The sequence below is a fragment of the Strix aluco genome, chromosome W (assembly GCF_031877795.1).
Source record: "Strix aluco isolate bStrAlu1 chromosome W, bStrAlu1.hap1, whole genome shotgun sequence".
Lineage (NCBI taxonomy): Eukaryota > Metazoa > Chordata > Aves > Strigiformes > Strigidae > Strix > Strix aluco.
The window spans coordinates 41,255,762-41,275,072 of NC_133970.1; the positions used below are offsets into that span (position 1 = coordinate 41,255,762).

At 43.1% G+C, this 19,311-nt stretch overlaps 1 pseudogene; it reads right to left on the reverse strand.

Moving 5' to 3' along the window:
- Positions 1 to 1,253: 1,253 nt before the first annotated feature.
- LOC141917615 (urea transporter 2-like) overlaps positions 1,254 to 19,311 on the reverse strand; it is a 109,410-nt pseudogene continuing 91,352 nt past the window's right edge.

The window sequence follows — 19,311 nt, forward strand, 5'->3', positions numbered from 1 at the left end:
TGAAAGAAATTGCTAATCAAACTGCCAAAATCTTCCAGTCACTCCAGCCAAAGGACTGGTTCACTGGATCTTGGTTCGGCTCTCTCCTGCAGTCCTGGGGACTCACGGGGTGGGGGAAGTGGTTAACACAAATTGGAATAACTTTATCGGTTTGTTTTTTGTTCTTGATAACTGGCATAGCTGTTATACGATGTATGATTACATGTCTACTTGCTTCTATTTCTTCTCTCCTTTCTCCTGCTGTCCACTATGTTCGTATCACCACCCTAGAAGATGACGTTGAAAACACTCCACCGACCTAGAAGATGACCTTGAAGACACTCCACTGACTCTCATTGTTGAGGAAAATAGTCTCATCGTCTACGTGCCTTTATTCATTCCCCAGACGGTTATCAGTTGATTGTTGTCAAATTGTCTCCATTCACTTACTAATGTGGTCAGTTAATAAAGTCACCAACACAATTGTTCCTCTTGAATTATTGTGGTGACTCGGCCCGCCCTGCGGCTCTTCCGAGCAGAGACTGGCTCTTCCACCAGCATGTAGGCTCTTGGGAAATTCAAAAGATTCACCCCCCTCGTAACCCACCGCGTGGGACAAAACAGCAAGGAAAAGAAAAATATTTGATCATTGCTAGCTAGTCACTTATCTAGTCTGATTAAGGCATATATATTCATACCTTCATTGTCTTGGCACTTAACGAGGAGTCAGGAGATGGCACCAAATATAGCATGCACTTTGTAAGAATATTTACCTGTGTATATTGTAGGTGTTGAAATGGATTAAGAGGGTTAGACATTGATGGGACACAAGAAAGGAAGAGATCAGTCTGTTTGTTCCACTTTCAAATATACATGTTCTTAATTTGAAGTGCAGCTCTTGATGTAGTTCTTACATTATTTATTATTATTAGATACCAATGCCTTCTCAGCATATTTATTTTGTTAAATTACATGTCTGAAATTAAATACAGTCTCTTGTCAGCTTTAATTTTCTTCTGCCTATTCTTATAATTAGTATTGATAAGAGGTGACTTTCGAGTTAACAGCATGTGGATTGGTAAGGCAGCCATTATTATGTTACCCAAGTGCTTCTTGGAAAGCTTAGCTCAAGGGCAAATCGTATTTCCTCCGGAGTATGGGATGCTGAATCGCCAGCCTGCAGACCACTGCTGAAGGTGGTGTTTGTGGCTGTAGTGTGCTTGGATAGCATCTGGAAAACCTCCCCAAAACTGTACACTTGTGGAAATTTGAAATCAGTAAGTGTGGCATTCTTTGGGGGTGCACAGAGGGGTGCCTCCTATGCTTATTTTTGAGTTGCCAGAGGGTTTCTGCTCCTTTTGTTTCTGCTCTTCTCTCTTGCTCTCTGATGCTCTTCTTCTCATTCTCAGGTAGTAGATCCGGTTGGCTTCTGGGTAGGTGACTTTGCAGAGGGGGATTTTCTAGATGGCTGGGTTGTCTGAATTTATCAGCAAAAATAAAAGTGCAGAGAGGCAAAAAGTCCAGGTGCTGTCACAGCCCAAGCTGGAAGGGGAAAGGACAGACAGACCGGTGCCTTTGGTACCTCTTTTTGCATGTTCCCTTTGCTTACTTCTGCCTGTTGCTACATTCTTGCATTTGAGAAGTTGGGAGAGCCTGAGCTTTCCCTGAGGATAGTGTGACATAGTATAAAAGGAACAAGCTTTAGAAAACTCTTTTCTCTTAGGATATTATTATTAGCAGGAATAATTAATAAATAGATATTGTTTTATAGGTTTAATTAATAGAGCACAGGTGCTCTAGGAACAATACTGACAGTTCAATGCAGTATGCACAGGTGCTCTAGGAACAATACTGACAGTTTAAGCAACTTAGAAAAGCTAGGTAATGAAAAGCTAGACATAGATTAAGTATATGTTAAATAGAACATTTTGAGTCTTTTCTCAGAGGTCTAAAAGTGAATTATGATGAAGATTGTTCAGAAGATAATTAACCATGATGACCAAAGACTGCATCAGTGAACGGTGGTGTCCGAAGAGGAATTGGAACGGAACGATAAGAACTAGCCCAAACTGTGGAATACAATGGACTTTTGAAATGGATGATGAATTAAGAGCTGAAAGTTCCTGGAAAATCACCAAAGACTCTTTGTATTGCATGTTATATGATATATAGAGAGGGCGCTTATTTGTTAGCTGTTGCCACTCACTGAGGTGATGGCCCAACTACGAGTTGTTAATAAAGCAAGCCTAGAGATACCCACAGTCTGGTGAAATCCTTTAACACATAGGACATGCCTTCCTGAACCCCCCCATACAGGATCCCCCATTTGGATCCAGAGAAGGATGCCTAGATGCAGGTGCCTACATGGTGGGGACTACATGTGAACTAGGTTCTTGCTGGTCACTGGAGTTCTGGGAAGCTCGTCTGCTACCAAATGTCAATTCAGCGGCTCACACAGAGGTATCTAGTTTATCTGAAATGTACAGGTCTATGTAAGGCATCCCGCATTGGAGACCTCAGTCCTTTTGGAGAAGCAGATGTTGGCCAGAAAGGCACTTGGCACCAATATTGAAGCAACTGAATCAGGCTCCAGAGCTCTGCTGACTGTAATGAAAGCTGAGACACCCAGCTCACACAAACATTTAAATTCTCTAATAAATAAGCTGAATCCTACCCTCACTGTCTCGTAAAATGCCATGTAATGAGAGCACTAGTCACAGATATTCACCATCCTCAATGCCCATGTTTTACTGGCATTGCATCCAATCCTCAGTCCTGCTCTGTGACCCCACCTCTTGACCTGACTTGGGGTCTGCCAAAAACAAGATCACAAGGAGAAAAAGTAAATGTTCTTTTGTTCTGATGCATCACAAAAGCAGGTGTGCTTAACAAAGCAACCCATCTGCACGGACCTACGTGGTACTGAGTGGATGCCAGATGAATACATTTAATTAAAATATATTAAAAATATTTTTATATAAATATAAAATATACAATATTTTTAATTATATATATTGAAATATTTTAACAAATACATTTTATTAAAATATGGTTTGGATTTAATCTCTCAGATCTTAAAGAAGAAACAAAGCTTGGCATTTCTGGCTTCACCTCTTTCTTGATCTGTCCAGGTATGATGATTTTGTATTTAAGAGAACAGTCTCCCCCTCATTTTAGTTCTCATATCCAAATCAAACTTAAATAATATCTGTGGGTAGGGTGGGAGAAAGACCTTGGAAGAAGCAAGTAAAAATTCAGACCATTGGGAATTGTTCAAAAATATAGCCTGAAACTAAGTATTGCATCTCAAACCATACGGTGTTGCTGGAATTCACATATACATGCACAGTCCTGCTGCAGATAACATGCTCCAAAGGTCTTTGAAATCTTATTATATGCTATAGAGTCTGCAAGTGCACAATTCAACTGACACAGAATTTGTACAAGACCTGCCACTGGCTGCAGCATTCTCTCTTCAATGCTGTCAAAACTGACATGGAGAATTTTGTGGCACTTCCTTAGCATTATATCAGAACAAATCAAAATACAGTTAAAACAAAAAAACAAAAAATCCCACAAAAACCCCCAAACTTACCACAGATAGGGCATTAGCAAGAGCTGCTCTGGAGTAGGCACAAAATAATGCTGAGAAAAGAAGACCAAAGACAGCTCAAGGTGAAGAAAATCTTGCTCATTTCTCCAAAGAAATTATCAGAAATCGTAATATTGTCCAAATGCACTGTGAAGTATTCTCCTAGCTACCTGATGTGAGGATTAGTGTTAGAATTCAACAATTAGTTAAAATGCCTCAATGCTGCATCTGGCCACGTGGACTATATTTGGTCCTATCTATCTGCTGTGTAGATATGGCTGGTGAATGAATAATGTGGTTTTGTCAAGAGTAGGTGATGATGGTATTTCTTTTATCAGTTGGCACAACTGGACCTGTGTGCAGTGGGAGATTACCGAAATTCTGCACCAGTGTCTGTCCTGTGGCTTCAAACCCCAAGCAGGTAGCAGTGGGCCTCCCTGGCCCCAGGATGTCAGAGGTAGCAAACAGGAGGTAAGACACTGTACTGGGTCTGGCTGAGCCGGAATTGGTTTTCCCCTGTAGCAGCCCTCATGGTGCTGTGTTTTATGTTGGGAGCTGGCAGGGTGTTGATAGCACACTGGTGTCGTGGCTACTGCTGAGTAGTGCTTACACAGCACCAAGGCTCTTTCCGACATTTCCCCCCACAGTGGGACGGGGTGGGCAAGATCTTGGGAGGGGACACAACCAGGACAGCTGACCCGAACTGACCAAAGGGATATTCCAGACCATATGACGTCTGCTCAGTATAAAGCTGGGAGAAAGGAGGAAGGGGGTGGGGTCACCCTTGGTCCTCCGAGGCAACCACTACGCGTATTGGAGTCCTGCTTCCTGAGAAGGCCCGACATCGCCTGTTCATGGGAAGTAGAGAATAAATCTGGTTTTTTTTTTTTTTTTTGCTTCCGCGTGCGGACCTTTGCTTCGCTTTGCTTATATTAAAACTGCTGTTGTTTTACCTGCAAGGGTTGGGTTTTTTTTCCTATCTTATTTTCTTTCCCCTCTTTGCCCTGTTGAGAAAAAAGGGGGAAGGGGGGGAAGTGATAGAGCGACTTGGTGGGTACCTGGCATTTAGCCAAGGTCAAGCCACCACAATGGGTTTTAAACTGACCTTGTGCAACAGCTCTCTTCTTATGACACACTTCCTCTAATGATATATATACTTATGAAAAGGTTGCTTCTATGAATCTGCTGAGTTGCTAATTTTTAAACTTCTGTTCATGGCATAGCTTGTGCTCCTTTCACAAACAGTACTTCCACCCTTTCTAGATGTTTTTATGTTACCAGGGCCTAATGGCCCTTCTCTCTGCACTTGCAGCTTGTACAACCAAGCTCAACTCTGATGCCATCCCAGAAATAGCTCTTGCATAGTACCTAGTTTTGCAGCAGAGCAATAGTTGACTCTAAATGTGTACTACTCATGGACTGCCTGGCTGCATAAAGTTTTGTCTTCCCTTTATGTAAAAGATACATACCACAGGCAAGTGACAGCAAATGAGTCTGCCAGGTCAGGGCATAGAACATGCCCCCAATCGCAATGCACGCGAGTGCGCAGTTGTAACTGTGTAAGCCAAGGTAGATGTTGTCAAATGATGATGCAATGCTTAGTGCTGAAAGACAAACGGCAATGCTGTGAGGTCAGGTATGAGAGGTATCTGCAGGAGGACCCACCACTTGCTGTGACTCTGTTGTCTCTTCCCTATGACATCTAGACAAATTTAACCATGCTCACCCTTGCATAGCATGCACATGCAGAAAAAGGATGATATCAAATGAAGCTCATTATTTTGGAGCTCTGATAATGTCCCTAGGGTTGGAATTTGGCCGTCGCAAAGGTTTCTTTCAGGCAAAACTTTCTGTGTATGCACTGAGTGTGTTGTAGTTACTCCCCCAGATGACCAGATGGAGGATCCAACCAGAGTGTAGGAGGACCTTCTCACCTGGGTGTCCTTTCAAAAAGCTGTGCTCACATGTACTGCTTAAACCTCATACATACTCTGATCTTGAATATCAGAGGCACAGATGAGTGTCTTTTGTGGGAGTAAGAAGAGTTTTCCATCTCTTCCTAGTGACCTTCACAGAATCATCTAGGTTGGGAAAGACCTTGAAGATCATCTAGTCCAACCCTTAACCTAACACTGACCGTTCCCAACTACACCATATCCCTAAGCACTATGTCAACCCGACTCTTAAACACCTCCAGGGATGGGGACTCCACCACTGCCCTGGGCAGCCCATTCCAACGCCTAACAACCCCTTCTGTAAAGAAATGCTTCCTAATATCCAGTCTAAACCTTCCCCGGCACAACTTGAGGCCATTCCCTCTTGTCCTATCCCTTGTTACTTGGTTAAAGAGACTCAACCCCACCTCTCTGCAACCTCCTTTCAGGTAGTTGTAGAGGGCGATGAGGTCTCCCCTCAGCCTCCTCTTCTCCAGACTAAGCAACCCCAGTTCCCTCAGCCGTTCCTCATATGACATGTGCTCCAGACCCTTCACCAGCTTCATTGCCCTTCTTTGGAGATGCTCCAGCACCTCAATGTCTTTCCTGTAATGAGGCACCCAAAACTGAACACAGTATTAGAGGTGTGGCCTCACCAGTGCCGAGTACAGGGGTAAGATCACTTCCCTGTCCCTGCTGGCCACGCTATTGCTGATAGAAGCCAGGATGCCATTGGCCTTCTTGGCCACCTGGGCACACTGCTGGCTCATGTTCATCTGGCTATCAATCAACACCCCCAGGCCCCTCTCTGACTGGCAGCTCTCCAGCCACTCCTCCCCAAGCCTGTAGTGCTGCTGGGGGTTGTTGTGGCCGAAGTGCAGCACCTGGCATTTGGTCTTATTAAAACTCCTACAGTTGGCCTTAGCCCATCGCTCCAGCCTATCCAGGTCTCTCTGCAGAGCCTCCCTACCCTCGAGCAGATCAATACTCCCACCCAACTTGGTGTCATCTGCAAACTTACTGAGGGTGCACTCGATCTGCTTGTCTAGATCATCAATAAAGATGTTAAACAGGATTGGCCCCAAAACCAAGCCCTGGGGACACCATTTGTGACTGGCCGCCAACCGGATTTAACTCCGTTCACCACAACTCTTTGGGCCCGGCCATCCAGCCAGTTTTTTATCCAGCGAAGCGTATGCCCATCCAAGCCACGAGACCTTTGCTAGATGTGGTCTAGTTATTAGAGGTGGTTACTCCATCAGTGCTGTGGAAATTCTCCACTGGGATGAGAGCTGAGGGTCTGCTCCAAATCTGACCTCACAGGTGCTTCTGCAGGATTTCTCATTTTCTCATCTTCAGGAGTACCAGTAAAAAGGAGAGCACAATATGGAGTGCACAGGCCACCTTCATGTCACTCTTAAGATTAATACATTTCCTGCTATAATGTCCTCATTTGTCTTCTGTTTCATCGCCATGCTTATCCCCAGATACATTCCCCTGACCTTTCTCTTCTAGATTAAATGTCAGACCTGTACAAAACTTGCCAAATGCTCTTAACCATACAAATTGTGAATAGTTTTGTTTAAAAACACAAATATATGGCATTTCACATCTTGTACAAAGTGCTTCAGAGCACAGAGAACTTATTGTTGGATGACGCTGCCTTTTCCAAGGTTGTTATCTCAGACTACACTTATTCCATCATATTTTTTTATTACATTCGGTCACATAAGTAGCATTAATCTTGTCTGACTTCAAGGGTCAGATTCATCTCTTAAGATTGTTTCTCTGGTTAGTGGAGAGACAGGCCATTCTGAGTGGCATTCATTTAGTTATTTTTAAAAATCTGCAGCAGGATAGAATGAACTGCATCCTAGAAAAGTCTGTTTCTTTTCATTGACTGATCAGCTCTGAGGCAGACATCTGCTTGTGGTGGTAATTTAAAACACTTGTGGTGGCAAAAGATCAGTTCTGAAACTATTTCTCCAGGTTTCTTTATCATCGTCTCCATGGGATTCATCACATCCAGTGGCAGGAGGGTTAAGCAAGGTGGAACAAACCACCTGCCTGAGTTACAAACGTAATAACAAATTCAAAGCTTAAAGAAAATATGCTTCTGTTCTTGCCTTCACCATGTTGTGCGACCTTTAGTAAGACCTTTCAAATTTAGAGACAGTTTCAGAAATGAGAGTGTTGTCCCAAACCCATGCAACTGTAAAGTCTGGACAGAGTCATATAATGGCTTGAGTTAAGATACCCTAGTTAAAAAAATGACTGGCAAATATTTCTTACCTGCAAACATCCCCACTGTTGATCCGATTGCAGCATGTAAACAAATAAGTGGGGAGGAGATAAGTAAAGCATCAAGGATGATGCTTCCAGTCCAGGGATTTTCACAACCATACACTTGACCAAACACCAACTGCGATGGACTGCAAGAGCTGCAGCAGCCAGTAGAAAAAGGCATGTTATTGTATCTCTGTATTCAGAAGGACACAGCAGTTATTTTGTCCAAGTTATTGGTTGAAAAGGAAAGGAAGGAACTCTGGTTCTGAGTTGGACTGCTGGGTAAATGTGGGCACTCATGCCCTTCAAACCAGAGTTAGTTCATTCTTTGGTTTGAACTTCATCAGTCCAAGATGGACTTTTATTTCTTTTGGGATGGTAATATGGTGGATGGGGAGTGGTGGAGGGTTTGGGATTTTTTTGGTGACTTTAGTGAAGGAGAAAAACTGTAACCTTCCTAGGCAGTGATACTACGGTGGGGCTGGCTGATTTGAGTTTATTATATGTTATATGAAGCATATCAGTTACACTTTTGCTGCTTTGGGAAGGTCACCCTCCAGTGCTAGAGCTGAACTGAGGGGACTGGGTATAAATGAGTTTCTGTCCTTAGGATAATGATGTTTCTTCTGTCTTTTCATATTGTCACTGACTGTTTTGATGATGTCCTTTTAACCACATCTGGACAGTGGGAATGCATTTCCAGATGTGCTTCTGTATTGACAGCACTCAAGACTTGTTTTGGGGCAGTCCAACTTTAGGTGGAGTGAGAGGTTCAGCATCTGTTCCCTCAGGTTCAATCAGCCTTTCTGCTGGATCAGACAGGACTGTCTGTGGGGCTTTTATGGCACTGTCCTCTACGGACTGAACCGAGCCACATATTTCTGAGAATTGCTACTGGCTATACATATTGTATAGCCATTCTGACCCATGTGAAATTGTTATGCTGAGCTGAGTGCCTTCATGCTCACCTTCTTACAGAAATGTCATAAACTCGTTGGAGTGAAGCTTACCAGTGGCACGTTGATTGCAGACCAGGTGATATTGGGCTTGATGAGGGTTGTAGGGAAGAAGAGGTTGTAGCGTCCTGTGGCTACCAAGTACAAAGTCATGGCAATGTTGAAGGGCAGAGTGAAAACAGGAAGGTCCCATTTATTGAAAATGGATCCCAAAGCACTGGACAGAATTGGACTGAGAAGAGAAGAGAAACAAGTATAAGTTGTTCATAACAATTATAGTAGTGAAACAGCCTAACACTTTGATCATAAGCTCTGGTAAATGCAAGCTGATTACATTCCTTTTAGAAACATCAGGTAGTGAATACCTTAATATATTAGTCTGCATGAGACAAATAGTTGCAGAATGCTGTTCATCTTTTTGCAACAACTATCACATCCATTCATAGATGGTATAACCTCCACACCCTTTTCTCAGGACAGTTGGCTAGTGTGCAAGTGCTCTGCTAGCTACTCTGAGTTCAGGGAGTCAATGAAGAAATGCATCCAGTACAGCATTTAGGCACAGATGGAGAAAGGTGATCTGGCTTCTTATTCTGTACAAAAATCTAATAAGAAACAGAATTTTGGGAATGCCACATGAAGATCTTTGGAGAACTCTAGATGGTATAAAAAAACTCCCATCTTGATGAGGTAAGAGGGAGTTGGAAATTATGTAATTTGCTTGTTGTGTGTTAAATAGTTTGAAGGATACCAGAAGATGGTTCTAGAAGAGAAATAAAGCAGAAGAGGTGATCAAAGAGGATGGAAAATATTCCATGAAGAATGATATAAAATATTTACTACAATGTTAGACACTATTTTGGGGGAATGAGGAGTCCTTAGGACATATGGAGCCTGACAGAGTGTAAGATGAAGTGACCACTGTAATAGAGCTGTGAAAGGTATTGTCAAGCACGACCCAGACCTTGACTGGTGTTCCTGCTTACGTCAATGAGACTGATGTTACTGTGTGTTTCCCAGGTACCACCCAAAATCATATGGCATTTTCTGAAAACTGAGCTTAGTTCTTAAGAAGCATGATTTAGCATGTAAATATTTTGGGTCACCTTCAAAATATTTAGAGACTGAACACTAAAAAACATGCAGAACTTGAGATACCATGACTTTTCCCAAAGTTCTTGGCTGTAGAACCCAGGATATAAACTTCACCAGATCTGCTTTCCTCAGGACATTTCCAGACTGCCTTACTTCCACTTGAAGTGGGTGTCCTGCATGAATGACTTCGTGGGAACATATTGGCAAGATCATATCTGGTTTTTATGGGGCCCAGAAAGCTTGTGGAAGAGAGTGAATGGCCAGGTCCTGTCCTTGATGGAAATGGCCTGTGTTCTGCTGCTTCCAGCTGAGCTTTTCTGGTATAAGTGAGCTGAATAGCTCTTATGGTCAACCTCCAAGTAGCAGTGGACATCACACAGTTTACAAAACTTCAATTTAAAGACTAGAATTTTTCAAGAAGCTGCATTTGAGTCCTATAAGGTCATTAAGCTGGTTCTAATAAAAGAAAAAACCACAAACTATTTGGCATTTCAAAAGCAACATCTCGTGTCCTGTTGTGTAGATACTATCAGTGGAAAAAATGCTTTGTTCTCCCTGTATAATCTCAGATGAAGCCTATTCTTTTATGACAAATTTGGTTCCCAGAGCAGTTTATAGATTTCCTTGCTTGTAGCTGTAGGAGAAAGTCAGCACTTCAGTGAAAATGATGTCCTAATTTCTGTGCTGAAACACAAAGCTTCTGCCTGTTATACATCTTGTCAGGAAAAAAAGGAAACAATTAAAGAAATGCTGACTTCTAAAGCTGAAATTCAAAGTATCAGTTGAAAAGATCACTGAAATGTCTAATTTTAAAATCTTTCAGCTCTACCCTTGAGTCTTGTGAACTAAAAGAATGAAGAAAAGTTTGAACAAAAGGCCTTAAGGAATTCTGACAGACAAGACAAAATAAACATTCTTGCAACATGTCTTGGGTTTTGAGAGGTTGTTACAAAATGTCCTCCAGACCCTTCACCAGCTTCATTGCCCTTCTTTGGACACGCTCGAGTAATTCAATGTCCTTTTTGTAGTGATGGGCCCAAAACTGAACACAGTAATCGAGGTGCGGCCTCACCAGTGCTGAGTATAGAGGTAAGATCTTGAAGATACTCCACTGACTCTCGTTGTTTGAGCCACGGGGTGGTGTCACGAGCTGTTCATAACCAAGGAACTGTTCATAAAGAGGATGTCTCAAAGAACTCAAGTGGGATGCACTGTGGGGGAGAAGCGGAGTGAGCTCTGCAGAGGTGGGGCAGAGAGCCAATTCTCTCCCCCTCCCTCCTGTTGTTGCCCAGAGACACAACTTGCTGAACTGCGCAGGTACAAGCCAGAGAAAATGAGAACCTTCTGGAACAACCTACTGCACATGCGTAAGAAAGACTATATAAAGGCAACACCCCACGTGTGTCTTTGTCAACCCACCATCTATGGACCAAGCTGGCTACTCTGACAACGCGGGATCCAAGGGTGGGGATTCCCCTTTTCCTCTCCCCTCCTCCTCTCTTTTCTCTTTCCTCTTTCTGTTCTCCCTCTCTTTCTTACATATATTCATGTGTATAAATTTTGTATGAATTGAATGGCGATAGGTTGATAGTTGACAGGTTATTAGGGAAATAGTCTCATCGCCAAAGTGCCTTTATTCGTTCCTGGGACGGTTATCAGTTGAATGTTGCCAAATTGTCTCCATTCACTTACTAAAGTGGTCAGTTAATAAAGTCACCAGCACAATTGTTCCTCTGAGTCATTGTGGTGACTCGGCCCACCCTGTGGCTCTGCCAAGCAGAGACCGGCTCTTCTACCAGCAAGCAGGCTCTTGGGGAAGTCAAAAGATTCACCCCCCTCATAACCCACTGTGTGGGATGAGACAGGTAGCTTCTGAGGTAACTTTGATTTTATCATCCCTAATGGCAAAAGGGGAAGGGATTGGGACATGAACTCACAGCAGTCTGCCTAGAAAGCAGTATTTACTCACAGTGGGGCATGGGGATCAGCCATGGGATTTTGCTTATACTGTAGCTATGGAAAACATAAACCATGACCCTGAGATGACATATCTGATGTCAAAGGCAACATTATTTAGTATGTTTCTTTCATTGACTGTGTCACCATAGCATTTCAACTATTCCCAGAAACACAGGAAATCCTAGAGCAGCCTTGTAGAGAGGTATTTTGGTCCCTAACAAGGACCCCTGGGTGCATCTTGACCCCAAGTCTAACCCCGACTTTGGCCTCAGATGAGGCGTTCAGACTAAGGGATTCAAAGCAAGTGGAAGCAGCCCTCATCTCTTCTCTTTGCAGTTGTCAAACTTCAGCCAGACCTCTGGCTTTCCAGTTCAACTTTTCATGACCCTCCAAACTAATCCCTACCTTTGCACTGGACTCAGTACAACTGGCAAATTTATATCATAAGCCTCGTTATGCATTCTTTAGTCTCATAAACCCTGTATTACCCAAGCACTGGCCATGGAGAAGGCACTCAAGGCCACACAAGCCTAAGAGTATGGTGTTTAAATAATCTGACACTAGTTAGATGTTTCTTCCACATAACCAGAAGCCTTCACTGAAATAAAATGTTGCATTTTGAGCACTACAGTAGAACCTAGCACTAAACCTAACCTTGGCTATAGATAAGGCCTATTCCTCTGTGTGAAAATTTACTATGAGTAAAACAAGCTGATGCAAGCTCTGTATTTTCCTTTACCGATGTGCCAAAGTTCAGATATAAGCTTGGGTCTGAAATGCATCTTTGAAATCCTGTAAAAGTAACTTGAACAATAATATAGGGAATCAGAAAGGCATAAAGCACCACAAGAAACTTGATTTTAAGGTATTCAAATAAAGTGATATCAATGCTCTCCATCACAGAACTTGCAAATTTGAAAATAACTGTAGCTCTGTAGTCACCAGTTTCATAGAGGCTATCCCTAGTCTAAGCCCAGCCTGTGCCAGGAATATGTATTGAGCAAAAATTCAGAGTAGGCAACCAAAGCAACTGAGAGCAACACACAGCTTTCCTCCACAGGGTCAACAAAATTCAGCTCTAACCATCATTCTGCAGCAATTCTTTTCATGATCATAACCCCACCTGAACACTAGCTTCTTACATGCTCATACTGCTAACCAAAATTAGGAATACAGCATTTTTTTAAAAAAACCTGCACAAATCATGAACATATCTAGCCCGAACAAATTCTAAAATGCCAATATTCATAAAAATTAAAAGAAACTTTAACAAATTAATTTAAATTTTAAATTCCCAAGACCTGCCTCCATGTTCTTCCAAATCACTTCTGCACCTACAACTAACCTTAAACCTCAGGCAATGCACACTGCTCAGCCTAAAGGTGAGTCCCAAACTGGCTCACCCACCCAGCTGTGAGAGTGAAGCCGGTGTTATTCATACACAGGATGAAATTTGGGATACATCACACAGAGACACCAATACCACATTTCCACCTCTTTCCACTTGAATAACTAAGTGTGAATTGCAGAAACTGTCTATGACTTTGGCTCCGCTTCCCTGTTTCACAGACCCCAACTCTAATCCGGTCCCTAACTCACACTCCCTCCTTCCCTTTCCTCTGGATGAGTCAAACAGTGACGTAATCCTGGCTCTCTAATCTTTCTTCTCTGGAAGCCTGTGGTGGTGCAATTCTTACCCCTCCCCGCCCCTCCTTTTGGGCTGCTTGGTGCTACGTGTGATTCCACCCACATCCCCCGAGCTATACACCAATCTGTGGAGATAAGGACTGATAACGTTAACGAGCCTGACTCCTGCCCCTCCTGATTGCTCAGAAATGGTTAAAATAGCCCATCATCTCCTAAGGGCCTGGCACACCTGTGCCTGGGATGTGGTCAAATGGGAACAATAACAGAGTTGCACATTCATCAAATTCTTGTGCAACTGCTAGAAGGCACCAGATGGTATCTGACAAAAGTCAATTATCTTGGACCCTATAAATGGCGACCACCAGGGAGACCCTTTGAGCTCTCCTGGATCGCAGCGGGCCTGTGACCAGCATCTCCCCTGAGCTGGGACGCCTCTCAGGTACCAAACCCTTAAGGTGTCATCTGCTGCCAGAGCTGACGGAAGGCCGGGGCGAAGTCCACCCGCTCGAGTCTCAATTATCGCCCATTGAGGAATGCCAAGGAATTGTGAGTATTTACTCTAAACTCGAGAGGGAAATTTTCCTTTGAGCTAGCTTCTCTTTCACCCGCTCTTTCTCTGCTTATTGGTGTGTGGGTACGTACTTCATTCTACTGGATCCAGATACTTTCGTTTCTGTGTGTGTGTGTGTATGTTTTGTGTTCATTCTACTGGATCCAAATACTTTTGTCTCTGTGTGTGTGTTTGTACGTTTTGTGTATGCGCATGTATATATGTATAAATTAAGGTACCGTTAAGTAAGTTAGTGTGAATCTTGTCATTTTAGAATCTGTGAATAAGTCGCTTTCCTTTCTTTCAGCATTTCTGAATTATTTTGTAATAATAATAAATTGCTGTTAGTTATTAATAAATCTAGATTTCTTACTAAATCATTACCGTGTCAATACTTTCATCCGCGACCAAGCCCAAGCTGAACACGTCTCCAACCCTTGGCAAATGAAACACAGAAGGAGGTCTGGCAAAATGCTCCCTCTTTTTTCTCTCCCTTCCCTTTCCTCACAAGCATCAATGCTTCAGCTAAAATATATCGTGGCACAGACCTTAGTCTCATTTATCCCCTGTACCATGGGCACTAACCCCATTCCCAATGTTAGCTATGGACTAGGCATCCACTGGCCCCAGCTCCCTTCATAGCCAAGAGAAGCTGGTAAAAAATCTCCTCTGCATGAAAAATAAATCAATAAATTGGGGCATGCTGTGTGGAATTTCACAAATCTTAACCCTGACCAGCTCCAGCCTGCATTAGGGCAAGCTTGGTGATGCTCACTGAAGATACAGGAGGCCTGCTGAGCTGTGCAACACAGCCTCCAGCATGCACATGTCCTAGGGATCCTCCCAAAATGAATCTTGCCCAACCCATAAGCATGCCAGGAGAATAAGCAATTGCACACTTGTACTTTCACCTTTCAGTATTAGGGATGGGAAGTTATCTCAGTACCTCACAGTGCCTTTCAGAGCTGGACCTCACAAAATATTTTCTGACCTGCCCAGGGAACAATTTCCCTGGTGTTTCTGCTGGGAGAGTGAAAATTTCCTTTGCCCCCCTCCACAAATTCCCCATTTAATAGCTTTGCCGCAGCAGTCAGAGTTCCTGGACCACGTATGTGGGTGTGCATGCTGGCTTACTGAACTTTCTGCCCACACTGACAATGGAAAAGTACAACCAGCACTCCGGGCAGAAGATTAACGACGTCTGAAAACAAGAAATAGTTACAAGAAGGCCAGAAGAAAAGAATGTGCTCATTAAGGAAGAAACTGATAAAGAAGGGACCTTTTGGAATTGCAAAAGCAGGAACTTATCTACTGGCTATGTGCGGGTAGCAATGTTTGTGGAAAGTACCGAGGGGAGCTACTTTTAGAATGCACAACAATATATAAAGGCTTGCTGCTATTCTTAGAAGGCACAAGAGTATATAAGGGCTTGCTGCTATTTTTAGAAGGCACAAGAGTATATAAGGGCTTGCTTGCTAATAACGTTTGAGCTTGACTTCCAATCATATTGATTGTCTGTGGTCTTGTCTCCTGTGGCCTGCACGGGATCTCGTCCCCACACACGTGCCCCAACTCGTATTAGAATTAAGATTAAACTAATTTGTGCATGTCATCTGACCCTTGTAGTCCTCAAATTTAATTTAAAAACTTTTGGAATTTCTGATAAATAATATCCACTTATAATTAGAAACATTATTTAATGAGGTTTCACATGCTTTCAACCTTTTTAGATTCTTGTCACTACTCTGTGTATGATTTGAGCATCCCGCTTGAACACAAACATATTGTCCACCAAAATATGTCAAAGATGTCTTCTGACGGCAGGAGGTAGCAGGGGCTTATTGGAGTTAGCAGGGCTTATTGTCAGGGCTTTAAACTAGATATGATGGGGGATGGGGAGATAACTGGGCATTTACGAACAAGCTTAAGGGAAACGTGCCAAAGCTTGAAGGATGGTGGACTGGTGAGGGCTCTCCCTCTGCCACTTCATTTGAGAGAAGGGAAAGATGTTCAGGAACTGTGGAAGCACCTGAGAAGGGTCTGGTAGGGAATGGGGCCCGTGCTCACAAGAGGGTGTTGGATTCATTAGCTCATCTCAAGTGCATCTACACCAATGCACGCAGTATGAGCAACAAACAGGGTGAGCTTGAAGCCATAATGCAGCACGAGAACTGCGGGAGCTACAGACATGCGGATGATCACACAGTGATTAAGCAATGCCTACTTTATTATGGTGGAGCAAGCCTTTTATAATGCAGGTGAAAATCACAGGATACAATCACATGGTACAATTCTTTCAGATTGGACAGTTAGCTTTGCACATGCTCCTTAAGCTCTCTTCTGATTGGCTGAGAACTGCCACATCGACATTGTACAAACTTCTTCTCTGCCCAGACCAACACCCTGGAGTTGTTTAACTTCCTGGGTTCTTCCTCATTCTTCCAGGGTCATCTCCTCGTCACATCCTCGCCAAAGCTGAGGCTTTGCCAGTCTTGCTCATATGCAGGATTGCTCACATGCCGATTTCCCAGCAGGAAATCCTTTAGAATCCCCACAGATCCCTCTTTTTGTTTTTGAGCAATCCAAACTCCTTGCAAGCTTTTCTGCAACGATTGTCCAATGTGAAAATTTAAGCATGGCAAAATAACAGCAAGCACACTAATCACAATAATTACAATGATTACTCCTTTTAACAATTCCTTCAACCATCCCGTAATGGGTACTAACATTCAGATCCACAATTGCTGGGGAACCCTGGATGCAGCGAGAATTTAGAGTACCCTTCCTCACAAACTGGAAAGTCCTACGCGATGCGTCCATCCGTAGGTGAGGCATCCAAAGTCGCTGCAAGCAGGTCCAGCCTCTAAATCAACAGGCCAAAATAACTGGCAACTTTCTTTGAGCGGAAACATCTGATCTCATTCTCCTGTTGGGTTCCACCCAGAGTCTGGCCATCACTCAAGGGGGAAAACCAAGGGAGTTTCTAATAAGGTTAAACACTTGAGGTCTTACTTCTTAATACTGCTAAACAAGGAAATTGAATACAGACATTCTTATAGCATTTCATCCTTATTAATAACTACATTTTGTCTAAGCCACATCTTTGAGCCTATATGTTCGCTGGATGAGCATCAATCACTGTCAGAACCATCACGAGGCTTAGAGTCACAAACTTGATCTCCTTTCCAAGGCCGTACCCAGCGAGATGGAACCCACCGCAAGCCATGATCTGTAAGCAAACACATATAACCTCTGCCAGTTAATTGTACTTTAGCAGGTCCCTCCCATTGGCCTGTGTTTAAATCTTTGAACATGACCAGCGGCTGCTGTGTGCCCATAGGTTGTTCGGCATCACCCTTTAGTGCTAAACTATGAATCATCATTGGAGGTTCTTGACGCGTTCCTGTAAGTCGCAGAAAATTTAAAACATACAAAGCTTTGTTTAAACGTTCAGCTGGCATCATTCCTGACATTCCCTCTTTTTGTTTTTGAAGCAATTGCTTCAGAGTTTGATGGACACATTCAATGATTGCCTGTCCAGTGGGAGAATGTGGAATTCCTGTGTAGTGTTTGATACCCCATAAAATACAAAAATGTTGAAAGCGACTAGAAATATATGCAGGACCATTGTCTGTTTTGATCTCTCGTGGTACCCCAAGCACTGCAAAGGAACTATATAAATGTTTCTCGACATGTTTTGCTGTTTCTCCAGTTTGGGCTGTAGCCCAAACGGCCATAGAAAAGGTATCAATAACAACATGTGCATATTTTAATCTACCAAATTCAGGTATCTGAGTGACATCCATTTGCCATAATTGCAAAGGTGACAGGCCCCGTGGGCTGACCCCTGTTCCGAGGCCAAACCCTATTTCTTGACAGGACGGGCAGGAGACAACAATTCCTTTCGCGTCTACAAGAGGGATTTTGAATTGTCTATGTAACATTTTTGCTGACTGATGAAAAAAGTTGTGAGATTCTCTAGCTTGTGCAAACAAATCTGGAGAAGGTCCAAACCAGGCTGGAGCAACAAATTGATCAGCTAAGTCATTCCCATAGCCTAACCCCTCCTTAGATTGGTGACTTCTGATATGAGTCATAAAATAGAAAACTTCTCTCTGATTAAGAGTGTGAGCTAACTGTTGAAGCAGTTTCCCCAAACATTCATTTTTTACTTCCTTTACTTGGCCACGTTCAATTCGCTTCACTATTCCCACTACATATAGTGAGTCAGATACTACATTTAATCCTATCTCTGGCCAGGATAAAAATACCCACAAAACCGCTTGGAGTTGTAACGTTTGTAAAGAATCTTCTTGCTGGCCCTGAATAATATGATATTTCCATTCCTTTTCTTCTAACCAGGTACATGCAGCTCGCCTTGAACTTTTTCCAGCATCTGTAAAAACTGTTAGCCCTTGAACTGGTATTTCTGATTGCATTGGAAAAGTTTCAATTGTTTGGTTCATTAATAATGGTAATAGATGATGGGCTGGGTAGACATTGGACAGCTGACCAGTGTAATCTTCAAGAGCAATTTGCAACACTTCCGAATGTCTGAGCAGCCATTCTAAATATTCTTGTACCAGGGGAACAACAATAGTTTGGGGATCTGTGCCTGAGATCTCAATAATTCTATTTCTACCTTGTATGATCAATTGTGATAGTAATTCTGCTCTCGTATGTAGGAGTCTGGGCCGCGCTGGGAGAAAGTTAGTGCAGACAGAAGAATGCAAGGACGAAGACAAGGCCAGCAAAATAAGGCTGGCAAAAACACACAAGATAGCAGATAAGTGAGAAACACCTGTGGTCAGCAAAAGCACACAAGTCTGAGCAAAACAGGGTATGAGATAAGGGAGTTTTGGCAAGTTTTGGGCTTTACGTGCTAATTGCAATTAACCAATGCAAATGCTTGTAGAGGCGCGTGAACAGCGCGTGTAGATGACCTGTAGCCTATTAGAAGATAGATGAGTGCGTGTACGGAACTTAGTAGAGTATAAATGTAACCAGAAAAGGAATAGAATATAGATAATATAATAATAAAAAAGATGGACGACCTGATCATCACATTGGTGTTGCGTCGTTTCTGTTCCCGCACGGAGAAATAAGGACCCCGGCTAATGGTGACTCCGACAAATGGTGACCCCGACGTGCCAACGTGCCGAAGTGCTGATGTGCCGGCATGCCGATGTGACCTGCTATCAATGTGAGTGATTTACTATCGATGTGATTTACGACGTGATAGAATCGTTGCTGATTCTGATAGAATCGCCTGAACAGAAGCCGGAGGAAGGCGGGGGCTGTCGGTCGGCGTTA